Raw genomic sequence first — 14,606 nt, 5'->3', positions numbered from 1 at the left:
AACACTGCAACAGCCGGCCGCCAGGCTGTCTTTTTTTTGCACATTTATTTGCCTCCAGGAGGCCACAAGAGGGAGACAAGGGACTGCAAAATGGAAAATAAGCATCCACCAACTTTACAGACAACTTCTCTTTGCTCCTACAACCTCCATCCTTGCACAGTTTGTTATTCTTCTAGGTAACATAGTAACAAATCCAAATTGCTGCTCTCTTTGTAGGCAAGCAAGGCTTTGTTGCAACTGCAATTCTTACTTCTTCTTGAAATGTAGGGACGACAGTACATTCCATCACATCCATGTAGTGTACACAGGTAGGTCCATTGTGGCGGGCAGGCAGGCAGGCAGGCAGGCAGGCGGGCGGGCGGGCGGGCGGGCGGCTTTAATGGCTGTTTGCTGTTCCCCTACTCCACTCCGCTATTTGACTGTGGTGCTGCATCAATCAGTGGCTGGCTCAGGTGCAGCTCTTTAACCTACCTAGGAGGGAGGGCGGAGAGAAGACAAGGAAGGTGAATGAGCTGTTCCAATGTGAAATGCCGGAAACACAGAAACACAGAAGACACACACACAACAAGAGGTGGCAATGTATTAATTAATTGCATTTAATAAATGAGCTCATTATCACACATGACTGTACAAATGCATTGTCCAACAGGTGTTGAAATAATGGGATTAAAAGGGGAGATCCCATCAGAAAGACAAAAACAATAGCAAACACAAATAGCACTTTTGGAATCTGATTTTAGTCAACACATAAGGGAAGGGTGCACCGGTCCTGGAAATACTGCAATACCAGGTCAATGCGTGGAGTGGACAGAGCAAGCTCTATTTCCATCTCCCTGTTCTAAAAATCCATTTAATATATGGTCCCCAGATAGGGGACGTATCAGATATTAAACTGATAAGAACAGATACTACACTTGATCTTAGCCAAAAGGCCGAGAAGCGATAACCCGAGCGGCCCTTGCCTTGCCCGAGCCTGTCCCATACTGCTGTTCACCCCTTGCAGCGATTGATTCAGCCTACTCCTAGGCAATTCCATGGGGCCCTGCAGGCTCACACACATTTACAGCTACTAAGCGGGAGGTGAATAAAGGCCGGAGAGGAAGCTACACAGGATTTGCTTCTTTTGCTTGCACCACAATGCAGTGCTGAAAGAGGAGGAATCTACATAAAAACGCCTTCCTGGCAACGCCCAAATGCCCTCCTGCCATGCAGATAAACACTGGCAGCGGCAGCAAGTGCATGCCCACAGCCACCCCTTGTTCCTTCACACCTTGTATCAGCTTTAATCCAGTCCAGTCCGGTGCTGCCTGCTGAGCAGCACTGACCAACACTGCCTGGGCCCAGGCTTTTATCTCTGAGGCAGGCCCCATTATGATGTCAGAAAGCTGGCTCTGGAATCCTGAGGGCTCCACTATGACACGTGCAAAGTTCCGTCTGAACTTTATATAAGACGGTGCGGCTCAGTCAGTCACTCAGTGTTGCCTGAGAGGGCAACACTGCAACAGCCGGCCGCCAGGCTGTCTTTTTTTTGCACATTTATTTGCCTCCAGGAGGCCACAAGAGGGAGACAAGGGACTGCAAAATGGAAAATAAGCATCCACCAACTTTACAGACAACTTCTCTTTGCTCCTACAACCTCCATCCTTGCACAGTTTGTTATTCTTCTAGGTAACATAGTAACAAATCCAAATTGCTGCTCTCTTTGTAGGCAAGCAAGGCTTTGTTGCAACTGCAATTCTTACTTCTTCTTGAAATGTAGGGACGACAGTACATTCCATCACATCCATGTAGTGTACACAGGTAGGTCCATTGTGGCGGGCAGGCAGGCAGGCAGGCAGGCAGGCGGGCGGGCGGGCGGGCGGGCGGCTTTAATGGCTGTTTGCTGTTCCCCTACTCCACTCCGCTATTTGACTGTGGTGCTGCATCAATCAGTGGCTGGCTCAGGTGCAGCTCTTTAACCTACCTAGGAGGGAGGGCGGAGAGAAGACAAGGAAGGTGAATGAGCTGTTCCAATGTGAAATGCCGGAAACACAGAAACACAGAAGACACACACACAACAAGAGGTGGCAATGTATTAATTAATTGCATTTAATAAATGAGCTCATTATCACACATGACTGTACAAATGCATTGTCCAACAGGTGTTGAAATAATGGGATTAAAAGGGGAGATCCCATCAGAAAGACAAAAACAATAGCAAACACAAATAGCACTTTTGGAATCTGATTTTAGTCAACACATAAGGGAAGGGTGCACCGGTCCTGGAAATACTGCAATACCAGGTCAATGCGTGGAGTGGACAGAGCAAGCTCTATTTCCATCTCCCTGTTCTAAAAATCCATTTAATATATGGTCCCCAGATAGGGGACGTATCAGATATTAAACTGATAAGAACAGATACTACACTTGATCTTAGCCAAAAGGCCGAGAAGCGATAACCCGAGCGGCCCTTGCCTTGCCCGAGCCTGTCCCATACTGCTGTTCACCCCTTGCAGCGATTGATTCAGCCTACTCCTAGGCAATTCCATGGGGCCCTGCAGGCTCACACACATTTACAGCTACTAAGCGGGAGGTGAATAAAGGCCGGAGAGGAAGCTACACAGGATTTGCTTCTTTTGCTTGCACCACAATGCAGTGCTGAAAGAGGAGGAATCTACATAAAAACGCCTTCCTGGCAACGCCCAAATGCCCTCCTGCCATGCAGATAAACACTGGCAGCGGCAGCAAGTGCATGCCCACAGCCACCCCTTGTTCCTTCACACCTTGTATCAGCTTTAATCCAGTCCAGTCCGGTGCTGCCTGCTGAGCAGCACTGACCAACACTGCCTGGGCCCAGGCTTTTATCTCTGAGGCAGGCCCCATTATGATGTCAGAAAGCTGGCTCTGGAATCCTGAGGGCTCCACTATGACACGTGCAAAGTTCCGTCTGAACTTTATATAAGACGGTGCGGCTCAGTCAGTCACTCAGTGTTGCCTGAGAGGGCAACACTGCAACAGCCGGCCGCCAGGCTGTCTTTTTTTTGCACATTTATTTGCCTCCAGGAGGCCACAAGAGGGAGACAAGGGACTGCAAAATGGAAAATAAGCATCCACCAACTTTACAGACAACTTCTCTTTGCTCCTACAACCTCCATCCTTGCACAGTTTGTTATTCTTCTAGGTAACATAGTAACAAATCCAAATTGCTGCTCTCTTTGTAGGCAAGCAAGGCTTTGTTGCAACTGCAATTCTTACTTCTTCTTGAAATGTAGGGACGACAGTACATTCCATCACATCCATGTAGTGTACACAGGTAGGTCCATTGTGGCGGGCAGGCAGGCAGGCAGGCAGGCAGGCGGGCGGGCGGGCGGGCGGGCGGCTTTAATGGCTGTTTGCTGTTCCCCTACTCCACTCCGCTATTTGACTGTGGTGCTGCATCAATCAGTGGCTGGCTCAGGTGCAGCTCTTTAACCTACCTAGGAGGGAGGGCGGAGAGAAGACAAGGAAGGTGAATGAGCTGTTCCAATGTGAAATGCCGGAAACACAGAAACACAGAAGACACACACACAACAAGAGGTGGCAATGTATTAATTAATTGCATTTAATAAATGAGCTCATTATCACACATGACTGTACAAATGCATTGTCCAACAGGTGTTGAAATAATGGGATTAAAAGGGGAGATCCCATCAGAAAGACAAAAACAATAGCAAACACAAATAGCACTTTTGGAATCTGATTTTAGTCAACACATAAGGGAAGGGTGCACCGGTCCTGGAAATACTGCAATACCAGGTCAATGCGTGGAGTGGACAGAGCAAGCTCTATTTCCATCTCCCTGTTCTAAAAATCCATTTAATATATGGTCCCCAGATAGGGGACGTATCAGATATTAAACTGATAAGAACAGATACTACACTTGATCTTAGCCAAAAGGCCGAGAAGCGATAACCCGAGCGGCCCTTGCCTTGCCCGAGCCTGTCCCATACTGCTGTTCACCCCTTGCAGCGATTGATTCAGCCTACTCCTAGGCAATTCCATGGGGCCCTGCAGGCTCACACACATTTACAGCTACTAAGCGGGAGGTGAATAAAGGCCGGAGAGGAAGCTACACAGGATTTGCTTCTTTTGCTTGCACCACAATGCAGTGCTGAAAGAGGAGGAATCTACATAAAAACGCCTTCCTGGCAACGCCCAAATGCCCTCCTGCCATGCAGATAAACACTGGCAGCGGCAGCAAGTGCATGCCCACAGCCACCCCTTGTTCCTTCACACCTTGTATCAGCTTTAATCCAGTCCAGTCCGGTGCTGCCTGCTGAGCAGCACTGACCAACACTGCCTGGGCCCAGGCTTTTATCTCTGAGGCAGGCCCCATTATGATGTCAGAAAGCTGGCTCTGGAATCCTGAGGGCTCCACTATGACACGTGCAAAGTTCCGTCTGAACTTTATATAAGACGGTGCGGCTCAGTCAGTCACTCAGTGTTGCCTGAGAGGGCAACACTGCAACAGCCGGCCGCCAGGCTGTCTTTTTTTTGCACATTTATTTGCCTCCAGGAGGCCACAAGAGGGAGACAAGGGACTGCAAAATGGAAAATAAGCATCCACCAACTTTACAGACAACTTCTCTTTGCTCCTACAACCTCCATCCTTGCACAGTTTGTTATTCTTCTAGGTAACATAGTAACAAATCCAAATTGCTGCTCTCTTTGTAGGCAAGCAAGGCTTTGTTGCAACTGCAATTCTTACTTCTTCTTGAAATGTAGGGACGACAGTACATTCCATCACATCCATGTAGTGTACACAGGTAGGTCCATTGTGGCGGGCAGGCAGGCAGGCAGGCAGGCAGGCGGGCGGGCGGGCGGGCGGGCGGCTTTAATGGCTGTTTGCTGTTCCCCTACTCCACTCCGCTATTTGACTGTGGTGCTGCATCAATCAGTGGCTGGCTCAGGTGCAGCTCTTTAACCTACCTAGGAGGGAGGGCGGAGAGAAGACAAGGAAGGTGAATGAGCTGTTCCAATGTGAAATGCCGGAAACACAGAAACACAGAAGACACACACACAACAAGAGGTGGCAATGTATTAATTAATTGCATTTAATAAATGAGCTCATTATCACACATGACTGTACAAATGCATTGTCCAACAGGTGTTGAAATAATGGGATTAAAAGGGGAGATCCCATCAGAAAGACAAAAACAATAGCAAACACAAATAGCACTTTTGGAATCTGATTTTAGTCAACACATAAGGGAAGGGTGCACCGGTCCTGGAAATACTGCAATACCAGGTCAATGCGTGGAGTGGACAGAGCAAGCTCTATTTCCATCTCCCTGTTCTAAAAATCCATTTAATATATGGTCCCCAGATAGGGGACGTATCAGATATTAAACTGATAAGAACAGATACTACACTTGATCTTAGCCAAAAGGCCGAGAAGCGATAACCCGAGCGGCCCTTGCCTTGCCCGAGCCTGTCCCATACTGCTGTTCACCCCTTGCAGCGATTGATTCAGCCTACTCCTAGGCAATTCCATGGGGCCCTGCAGGCTCACACACATTTACAGCTACTAAGCGGGAGGTGAATAAAGGCCGGAGAGGAAGCTACACAGGATTTGCTTCTTTTGCTTGCACCACAATGCAGTGCTGAAAGAGGAGGAATCTACATAAAAACGCCTTCCTGGCAACGCCCAAATGCCCTCCTGCCATGCAGATAAACACTGGCAGCGGCAGCAAGTGCATGCCCACAGCCACCCCTTGTTCCTTCACACCTTGTATCAGCTTTAATCCAGTCCAGTCCGGTGCTGCCTGCTGAGCAGCACTGACCAACACTGCCTGGGCCCAGGCTTTTATCTCTGAGGCAGGCCCCATTATGATGTCAGAAAGCTGGCTCTGGAATCCTGAGGGCTCCACTATGACACGTGCAAAGTTCCGTCTGAACTTTATATAAGACGGTGCGGCTCAGTCAGTCACTCAGTGTTGCCTGAGAGGGCAACACTGCAACAGCCGGCCGCCAGGCTGTCTTTTTTTTGCACATTTATTTGCCTCCAGGAGGCCACAAGAGGGAGACAAGGGACTGCAAAATGGAAAATAAGCATCCACCAACTTTACAGACAACTTCTCTTTGCTCCTACAACCTCCATCCTTGCACAGTTTGTTATTCTTCTAGGTAACATAGTAACAAATCCAAATTGCTGCTCTCTTTGTAGGCAAGCAAGGCTTTGTTGCAACTGCAATTCTTACTTCTTCTTGAAATGTAGGGACGACAGTACATTCCATCACATCCATGTAGTGTACACAGGTAGGTCCATTGTGGCGGGCAGGCAGGCAGGCAGGCAGGCAGGCGGGCGGGCGGGCGGGCGGGCGGCTTTAATGGCTGTTTGCTGTTCCCCTACTCCACTCCGCTATTTGACTGTGGTGCTGCATCAATCAGTGGCTGGCTCAGGTGCAGCTCTTTAACCTACCTAGGAGGGAGGGCGGAGAGAAGACAAGGAAGGTGAATGAGCTGTTCCAATGTGAAATGCCGGAAACACAGAAACACAGAAGACACACACACAACAAGAGGTGGCAATGTATTAATTAATTGCATTTAATAAATGAGCTCATTATCACACATGACTGTACAAATGCATTGTCCAACAGGTGTTGAAATAATGGGATTAAAAGGGGAGATCCCATCAGAAAGACAAAAACAATAGCAAACACAAATAGCACTTTTGGAATCTGATTTTAGTCAACACATAAGGGAAGGGTGCACCGGTCCTGGAAATACTGCAATACCAGGTCAATGCGTGGAGTGGACAGAGCAAGCTCTATTTCCATCTCCCTGTTCTAAAAATCCATTTAATATATGGTCCCCAGATAGGGGACGTATCAGATATTAAACTGATAAGAACAGATACTACACTTGATCTTAGCCAAAAGGCCGAGAAGCGATAACCCGAGCGGCCCTTGCCTTGCCCGAGCCTGTCCCATACTGCTGTTCACCCCTTGCAGCGATTGATTCAGCCTACTCCTAGGCAATTCCATGGGGCCCTGCAGGCTCACACACATTTACAGCTACTAAGCGGGAGGTGAATAAAGGCCGGAGAGGAAGCTACACAGGATTTGCTTCTTTTGCTTGCACCACAATGCAGTGCTGAAAGAGGAGGAATCTACATAAAAACGCCTTCCTGGCAACGCCCAAATGCCCTCCTGCCATGCAGATAAACACTGGCAGCGGCAGCAAGTGCATGCCCACAGCCACCCCTTGTTCCTTCACACCTTGTATCAGCTTTAATCCAGTCCAGTCCGGTGCTGCCTGCTGAGCAGCACTGACCAACACTGCCTGGGCCCAGGCTTTTATCTCTGAGGCAGGCCCCATTATGATGTCAGAAAGCTGGCTCTGGAATCCTGAGGGCTCCACTATGACACGTGCAAAGTTCCGTCTGAACTTTATATAAGACGGTGCGGCTCAGTCAGTCACTCAGTGTTGCCTGAGAGGGCAACACTGCAACAGCCGGCCGCCAGGCTGTCTTTTTTTTGCACATTTATTTGCCTCCAGGAGGCCACAAGAGGGAGACAAGGGACTGCAAAATGGAAAATAAGCATCCACCAACTTTACAGACAACTTCTCTTTGCTCCTACAACCTCCATCCTTGCACAGTTTGTTATTCTTCTAGGTAACATAGTAACAAATCCAAATTGCTGCTCTCTTTGTAGGCAAGCAAGGCTTTGTTGCAACTGCAATTCTTACTTCTTCTTGAAATGTAGGGACGACAGTACATTCCATCACATCCATGTAGTGTACACAGGTAGGTCCATTGTGGCGGGCAGGCAGGCAGGCAGGCAGGCAGGCGGGCGGGCGGGCGGGCGGGCGGCTTTAATGGCTGTTTGCTGTTCCCCTACTCCACTCCGCTATTTGACTGTGGTGCTGCATCAATCAGTGGCTGGCTCAGGTGCAGCTCTTTAACCTACCTAGGAGGGAGGGCGGAGAGAAGACAAGGAAGGTGAATGAGCTGTTCCAATGTGAAATGCCGGAAACACAGAAACACAGAAGACACACACACAACAAGAGGTGGCAATGTATTAATTAATTGCATTTAATAAATGAGCTCATTATCACACATGACTGTACAAATGCATTGTCCAACAGGTGTTGAAATAATGGGATTAAAAGGGGAGATCCCATCAGAAAGACAAAAACAATAGCAAACACAAATAGCACTTTTGGAATCTGATTTTAGTCAACACATAAGGGAAGGGTGCACCGGTCCTGGAAATACTGCAATACCAGGTCAATGCGTGGAGTGGACAGAGCAAGCTCTATTTCCATCTCCCTGTTCTAAAAATCCATTTAATATATGGTCCCCAGATAGGGGACGTATCAGATATTAAACTGATAAGAACAGATTTTTTTTTTTTTTTTTTTTTTTTTATTAAACCATTCAGGTTTTTTTGAATAAAACCGAGAACTGTAGTTGTTCAAACCACCTCTCTATTTTTCAAAAAATCTCATCACTCTGGTTCATTATTTTATTTTTCCATCAAATACAAGATAAATCAAACAAATTCCTCAAACTAAATACCTCCATTTCAACATTCGCCATATCCCTTCCGCATCCATACCTCTTTCTAGATCCCATTTATAATAAAAATACAATTTAGCCAATACCATACTAACCACATCCTCCATCTCAAATACTTCTCTTTTATACACATTCAAATTCCTCGTATTCCACAATACTTCTTTCACACAAGTCAGAAAAATCCACAACACTCTATCCTTTTCACTACCCAAACTACACAAACCAAACAAGACAATTTCATACGTCAAAACCTTCAAACCAGTCAATTCTTCACACAACCCACTCAACTTTTTCCAAACATCCTTTGCATGCTTACACGACCAAAACACATGACTCACATCCTCATCATCCCCACAACCTTCTCTCGGACACCTTTCAGATGCAACCAAACCTCTTCTTTTCTGAACACTCCTTACAGGCAACACTCCATGTACCGACATCCATAACAAATCTTTCTGCTTATTTGACACATCATACGTAACAATCTTCTTCCACACAGACTTAGACTCCTTCGAATTCAAACCATTTACAGAACACATCACATTATTCATACACATACTTCTCACAACATTCTTTTCACTCAGAAATCTCTCCATTCTTACATCCTCTAGCTGGAATTTTTTGATAAATTTTTCTACATACAAATACCACCCTGTGCACTGAAAAGCAATTGGTTTACATAAATTCCGTTTTTCCCACCTTAAACGCTGAATCACCGTTCCAGCTAAATACTTCGACATTCTAGAAGCCTTGGATTCTTTAAATAAAAGCTCAACAAAAAAAACGTACACAATTAATTCCAATAAAAATCTCCGAATTTGGGAAATCCAAGCCTCCATTACGTCTGCTTTTCATTAGAATTTCTCTCCTTGCCTTCTCAATCCCGCTCCCCCATAAAAAAAGGAACAAAACTCTATTCACTTTTTTTAACATAGCAACAGCAGGAGGAAAAACCAAAGCAACATATAAAATCATAGGTAGAATAATGCTTTTGACAATTAAAACCTTCCCCGAAAAAGAAAGATCCCTCATTCTCCACATTTCCAACTTTCTCACAATCCTACCACCTAACTCATCCCAACTTTCTCTCCCTTTCAACTCATCATCAAACACAATACCCAAAATTTTCACACCATTCACCTGTTCCATATCAGGATCACTCACCCGTTCATTACTGAAGAAAAATTTAAATTTGCTCTTACCCCAATTTATTTTAAAAGCAGACGCAATACAAAACATATTTACAATCAACTTCACTCTGGACATATCATACACTGAATCACACAATACACAAATATCATCCATATATCCCAAAGCTTTCACACGCTTTCCATCACACCCGGGCACCACCAAACCTTTCACAACCTTATCATTTCTAATCATTTGCAACAATGGTTCAATCGCACAAATAAAAAGGATGGGAGACAACGGACAACCCTGTCGCACACCAGACATAATACTAAATGATTCTGAAAAAAACCCATTCACCTGCACACAACTCTTTGCATTCGCGTATAATTTCTTCAACAAACTCACAAACTGAACCGGAAAACCCATTCTCTCTAACACTTTGAACAAAAACACATGCGCCACACGATCAAACGCTTTCTCAAAATCTAACGCACACACAATCACCTTCTTATTCCGACCCTTACAATCCTCAAGCATGTCCCGCACCAACGCCACATTCTCATGCAATTTCCTTTTCGGTACCGCACATACCTGATCCTCATCAATCACACACCCAATAACATTCCTCATACGATTCGCAATCAGCTTGGCAAAAATTTTATAATCCGTATTAAGCAAAGTAATTGGTCGCCAGTTTTCTAACCGTCTCTTATCTCCTTTTTTATGCAACAAAACTACCATACCCTTCTTCATCACATCACACATATTCATCCCAGAAAACAACACTCTCATAACGTCTATAACATCCTTCCCAATTATATCCCAATATTTCCCATAGAACTCAGCTGGTATTCCATCGATCCCTGGAGACTTATTTTTAGCCATACTTCCCACCACATCCTTTACTTCACCATCCATAATCTCACCAAGCAAAGACTCATATTCACTTTCAGGAACAAAATTACCCACAATATCCAAAAACTCCTCATCATCACCCAGATCACACTTCTTCAAATCATACAGTTGTTTATAAAAATCAGACACCACATCAATCACATCCTTACCAAACACCTCTTTATCATCCTTATCCAATAACACATTCATTCCACTTTTCCCACCACACATTTTTTTAAAGAAAAATCTAGTGCACTTCTCGTGATTATCTCTAACCTCCACCTTAGATCTAAATATTATTTCTTTCCCTTTCTCTCGGAACCACTCCTTAATATCTTTTTTTGTTTTTTCCAAATCGTGTCTTACATCCATACCCAAATTTTTACATTGTTGAAGGAACGTCATCCGCATATTAAAGCGTGAATATTCTAATCTTTTCCTTCTCGCTCTTCTATACCCTATCTGTCTAAAGAAACCACCAATCTTTTTTTTCACCCATACCCACCATTCACACACATTAGAGAAAGAACTTTTCTTCCTAACCCAAACCCCATATTTTTTCCCAAACCTAGTTTTCACCCTTTCATCACTCAGAAAACTAACATTCATCTTCCATACCCCTCTACCATAAAAGAAATTATTTATAACAAAAACCCCCAACAAACACTCGTGATCTGAAAACCACACTCTCTCCTGCGCATAATCTACACATTTCATTACTGAAATAGAAAAAAAGAAAAAGTCCAGACGAGAATCTGTTCTTCCGTCATCGGCATGGTAAGTAAATGGACCTGGTTTCCTGGTGACAGCGTCCTGCAAAGCAAAGTCCTGCAAAATTTTATTCCACAAAACTCCAGTGACATCCACATTAGACTCTGTGGACCCAGCTCGGGCCTGCTTCTCCAGGATACAGTTAATGTCACCAACAATAATTACAGGAACTTTACCATGAAGAAAAAATTTTAAAGAATCAAAAAGTGCCAACCTATCAGTTTTCACAGCATGGCCATAGATATTGATAAGCCTAAACTGCCACCCCTTATAGGATAGTAACACACAGACACATCTTCCTTCCTGTATAATTTGAGTCTGTTTGATGACAAACTCATTATTTTTAAAAAGAATACCAATTCCATCATTCCTATTTGTGGAAGAAAAAGACCAAATTGCTTCCCCAAACTTCCATTCTTCTTTCCTAGGCATTTTTGACAAACCACATTCTTGTACGCAAACAATGTCACTGCCCTTAGAGGCCAAAAAGTCCAGGACTGCAGCACGCTTGTGAGCAGAGGAGAACACCCGTACATTTTGTGAGACAATTTTTAATCTCAAAGACATGCGGGCATAGTATTGTTAGTGCAATGGAAAGCCATGGAAAAAACCAGAACATATCACGTCCCAGGGAAATACATCGCTCTTTCCAAATTTGCCACATTGACTTCACTGAGGAAACCTTCCCCAGGAGAGCTGGGTACTTCTGAGGCCACCTCAGATGACTTAGGGCTAGAACTGGAGTCACTATCCAGCAAAGAAAAAGGATTTGCATGAGCAGAATCTTCCAATAAGCCTATCTTAAGTCTCTTCACCGCCTTTCCAGACTTCCCCCTTTTTGAGACAACTTTATGGAAGATTTCCGCACTAGTGGCACTAGGCATCCTGGCCTCCTTCTCGTCCTCCTCCGATATTGACCACTCCACTTTTGCTGAATCGTCCATTTTTGACTCTGGGCTAGAAAAGGACAAAATTTGCATACTTGCACCGTTATCAGGGTATGCACACCCACTAGGTGGCGCTGTGTCTTTACCTTCCATAGGTATAACCCCAGGTGTCTCATCAACAGTTGGCTCTGCAGGAGGGACCACACCCAACTCCATGCTGTCAGTATGTGAGGTTAGAACCTCTCCTAATCCAGCTTTCCCAGGGTCCTGAGAAGCAGCCACAGAAACATTGCCAGCTGGCTCTGAAATTACCTCAGAAGAGGCAGCAAGGGAACTTGTTGTTCTCACCTGTCTGCCCCATGTTCTTCTCTCTTGTCCTAAGAAAGGAAACACCTTTGGACATTTCCTACAGGTATGACCAGGCAAACCACAAATATCACACCTGGATGGGGAAATACATGCACTAGCCTCATGTCCTGTTTCCTTGCAATTTCTGCAAACTTTGCCTTTGCATGCATCTTTGGTATGCCCGTAGGAAAAACATGATCTACAAAAGCATGGCATATCTTGGTAGTACAGATATCCCTTATTCCCACCAATGGAAAAATTAGCAGGAGGATTCATCACTCCTCCAATACAGCTGGAGTCAGGTTTCAGCCTGACCCAGTACTTGATATCACCATTAAAGACTCCCCATAAGTTCTTCTGCTCCACACCACCTCTAACATGGGTACAGTAATGAGCTAAAAAGGCCCTGACCAGCCTTCTATCCAAAAATGGGTTATACATATGAATTGTTATACATTTCTCCACTGTAGAAAAAAGAGGTTGCACTTCAATGGATGTTAATGCCTCATGCATGTGTTTTTCCTTTAGCAACTGAAAAACGTTTAAACAGTAGGCGGCCTCAAAAAAGGATACATCATATGTAGCAATATTGCTGAAAGCTTGGATACAGAATACCTCTACCAACTTAACTCCAGCCAGGTCCAGAAGGATGTTCTCAATGATATGTCCAGTATCAACTTCGTCTCTCCTCTGCTCATTCACCACGAAACGGATAGTGTTACGCACAGCTGCCATCTTGAAATGGAATGCCCAACGGCACGATGATCGCTCCCAAAAACGTCGGATAGGACTCCACGAAAGACCGAACCCCCGGCCCAGACCAGGCAATAAACCTGATCTGAGCCAAAAGGCCGAGAAGCGATAACCCGAGCGGCCCTTGCCTTGCCCGAGCCTGTCCCATACTGCTGTTCACCCCTTGCAGCGATTGATTCAGCCTACTCCTAGGCAATTCCATGGGGCCCTGCAGGCTCACACACATTTACAGCTACTAAGCGGGAGGTGAATAAAGGCCGGAGAGGAAGCTACACAGGATTTGCTTCTTTTGCTTGCACCACAATGCAGTGCTGAAAGAGGAGGAATCTACATAAAAACGCCTTCCTGGCAACGCCCAAATGCCCTCCTGCCATGCAGATAAACACTGGCAGCGGCAGCAAGTGCATGCCCACAGCCACCCCTTGTTCCTTCACACCTTGTATCAGCTTTAATCCAGTCCAGTCCGGTGCTGCCTGCTGAGCAGCACTGACCAACACTGCCTGGGCCCAGGCTTTTATCTCTGAGGCAGGCCCCATTATGATGTCAGAAAGCTGGCTCTGGAATCCTGAGGGCTCCACTATGACACGTGCAAAGTTCCGTCTGAACTTTATATAAGACGGTGCGGCTCAGTCAGTCACTCAGTGTTGCCTGAGAGGGCAACACTGCAACAGCCGGCCGCCAGGCTGTCTTTTTTTTGCACATTTATTTGCCTCCAGGAGGCCACAAGAGGGAGACAAGGGACTGCAAAATGGAAAATAAGCATCCACCAACTTTACAGACAACTTCTCTTTGCTCCTACAACCTCCATCCTTGCACAGTTTGTTATTCTTCTAGGTAACATAGTAACAAATCCAAATTGCTGCTCTCTTTGTAGGCAAGCAAGGCTTTGTTGCAACTGCAATTCTTACTTCTTCTTGAAATGTAGGGACGACAGTACATTCCATCACATCCATGTAGTGTACACAGGTAGGTCCATTGTGGCGGGCAGGCAGGCAGGCAGGCAGGCAGGCGGGCGGGCGGGCGGGCGGGCGGCTTTAATGGCTGTTTGCTGTTCCCCTACTCCACTCCGCTATTTGACTGTGGTGCTGCATCAATCAGTGGCTGGCTCAGGTGCAGCTCTTTAACCTACCTAGGAGGGAGGGCGGAGAGAAGACAAGGAAGGTGAATGAGCTGTTCCAATGTGAAATGCCGGAAACACAGAAACACAGAAGACACACACACAACAAGAGGTGGCAATGTATTAATTAATTGCATTTAATAAATGAGCTCATTATCACACA

The 14,606-nt window shown here is 45.6% G+C and overlaps 5 non-coding genes and 1 pseudogene across 5 annotated transcripts; all 6 read right to left on the bottom strand.

The window, feature by feature from the left end:
* Window positions 1-753: 753 nt before the first annotated feature.
* Window positions 754-944, bottom strand: LOC142724241 (U2 spliceosomal RNA). Its single transcript, XR_012876056.1, has one exon. It is a non-coding gene; the product is annotated as a U2 spliceosomal RNA (small nuclear RNA).
* Window positions 945-2,245: 1,301 nt separating this feature from the next.
* LOC142724239 (U2 spliceosomal RNA) lies at window positions 2,246-2,436 on the bottom strand. Its single transcript, XR_012876055.1, has one exon. It is a non-coding gene; the product is annotated as a U2 spliceosomal RNA (small nuclear RNA).
* A 1,301-nt stretch (window positions 2,437-3,737) lies between these two features.
* LOC142724238 (U2 spliceosomal RNA) lies at window positions 3,738-3,928 on the bottom strand. The gene has a single exon (XR_012876054.1). It is a non-coding gene; the product is annotated as a U2 spliceosomal RNA (small nuclear RNA).
* A 1,301-nt stretch (window positions 3,929-5,229) lies between these two features.
* On the bottom strand, window positions 5,230-5,420 carry LOC142724236 (U2 spliceosomal RNA). The gene has a single exon (XR_012876053.1). It is a non-coding gene; the product is annotated as a U2 spliceosomal RNA (small nuclear RNA).
* A 1,301-nt stretch (window positions 5,421-6,721) lies between these two features.
* On the bottom strand, window positions 6,722-6,912 carry LOC142724224 (U2 spliceosomal RNA). The gene has a single exon (XR_012876052.1). It is a non-coding gene; the product is annotated as a U2 spliceosomal RNA (small nuclear RNA).
* Window positions 6,913-8,213: 1,301 nt separating this feature from the next.
* LOC142724214 (U2 spliceosomal RNA) lies at window positions 8,214-8,426 on the bottom strand (annotated as a pseudogene).
* Between the last annotated feature and the right edge of the window lie 6,180 nt (window positions 8,427-14,606).

Source organism: Rhinoderma darwinii, unplaced genomic scaffold (genome assembly GCF_050947455.1).
Source record: "Rhinoderma darwinii isolate aRhiDar2 unplaced genomic scaffold, aRhiDar2.hap1 Scaffold_576, whole genome shotgun sequence".
In the NCBI taxonomy this organism is placed as follows: Eukaryota; Metazoa; Chordata; class Amphibia; order Anura; family Rhinodermatidae; genus Rhinoderma; species Rhinoderma darwinii.
Note: the sequence above shows the minus strand (reverse complement) of the source record. Positions and strands in the feature narration are given on the sequence as shown.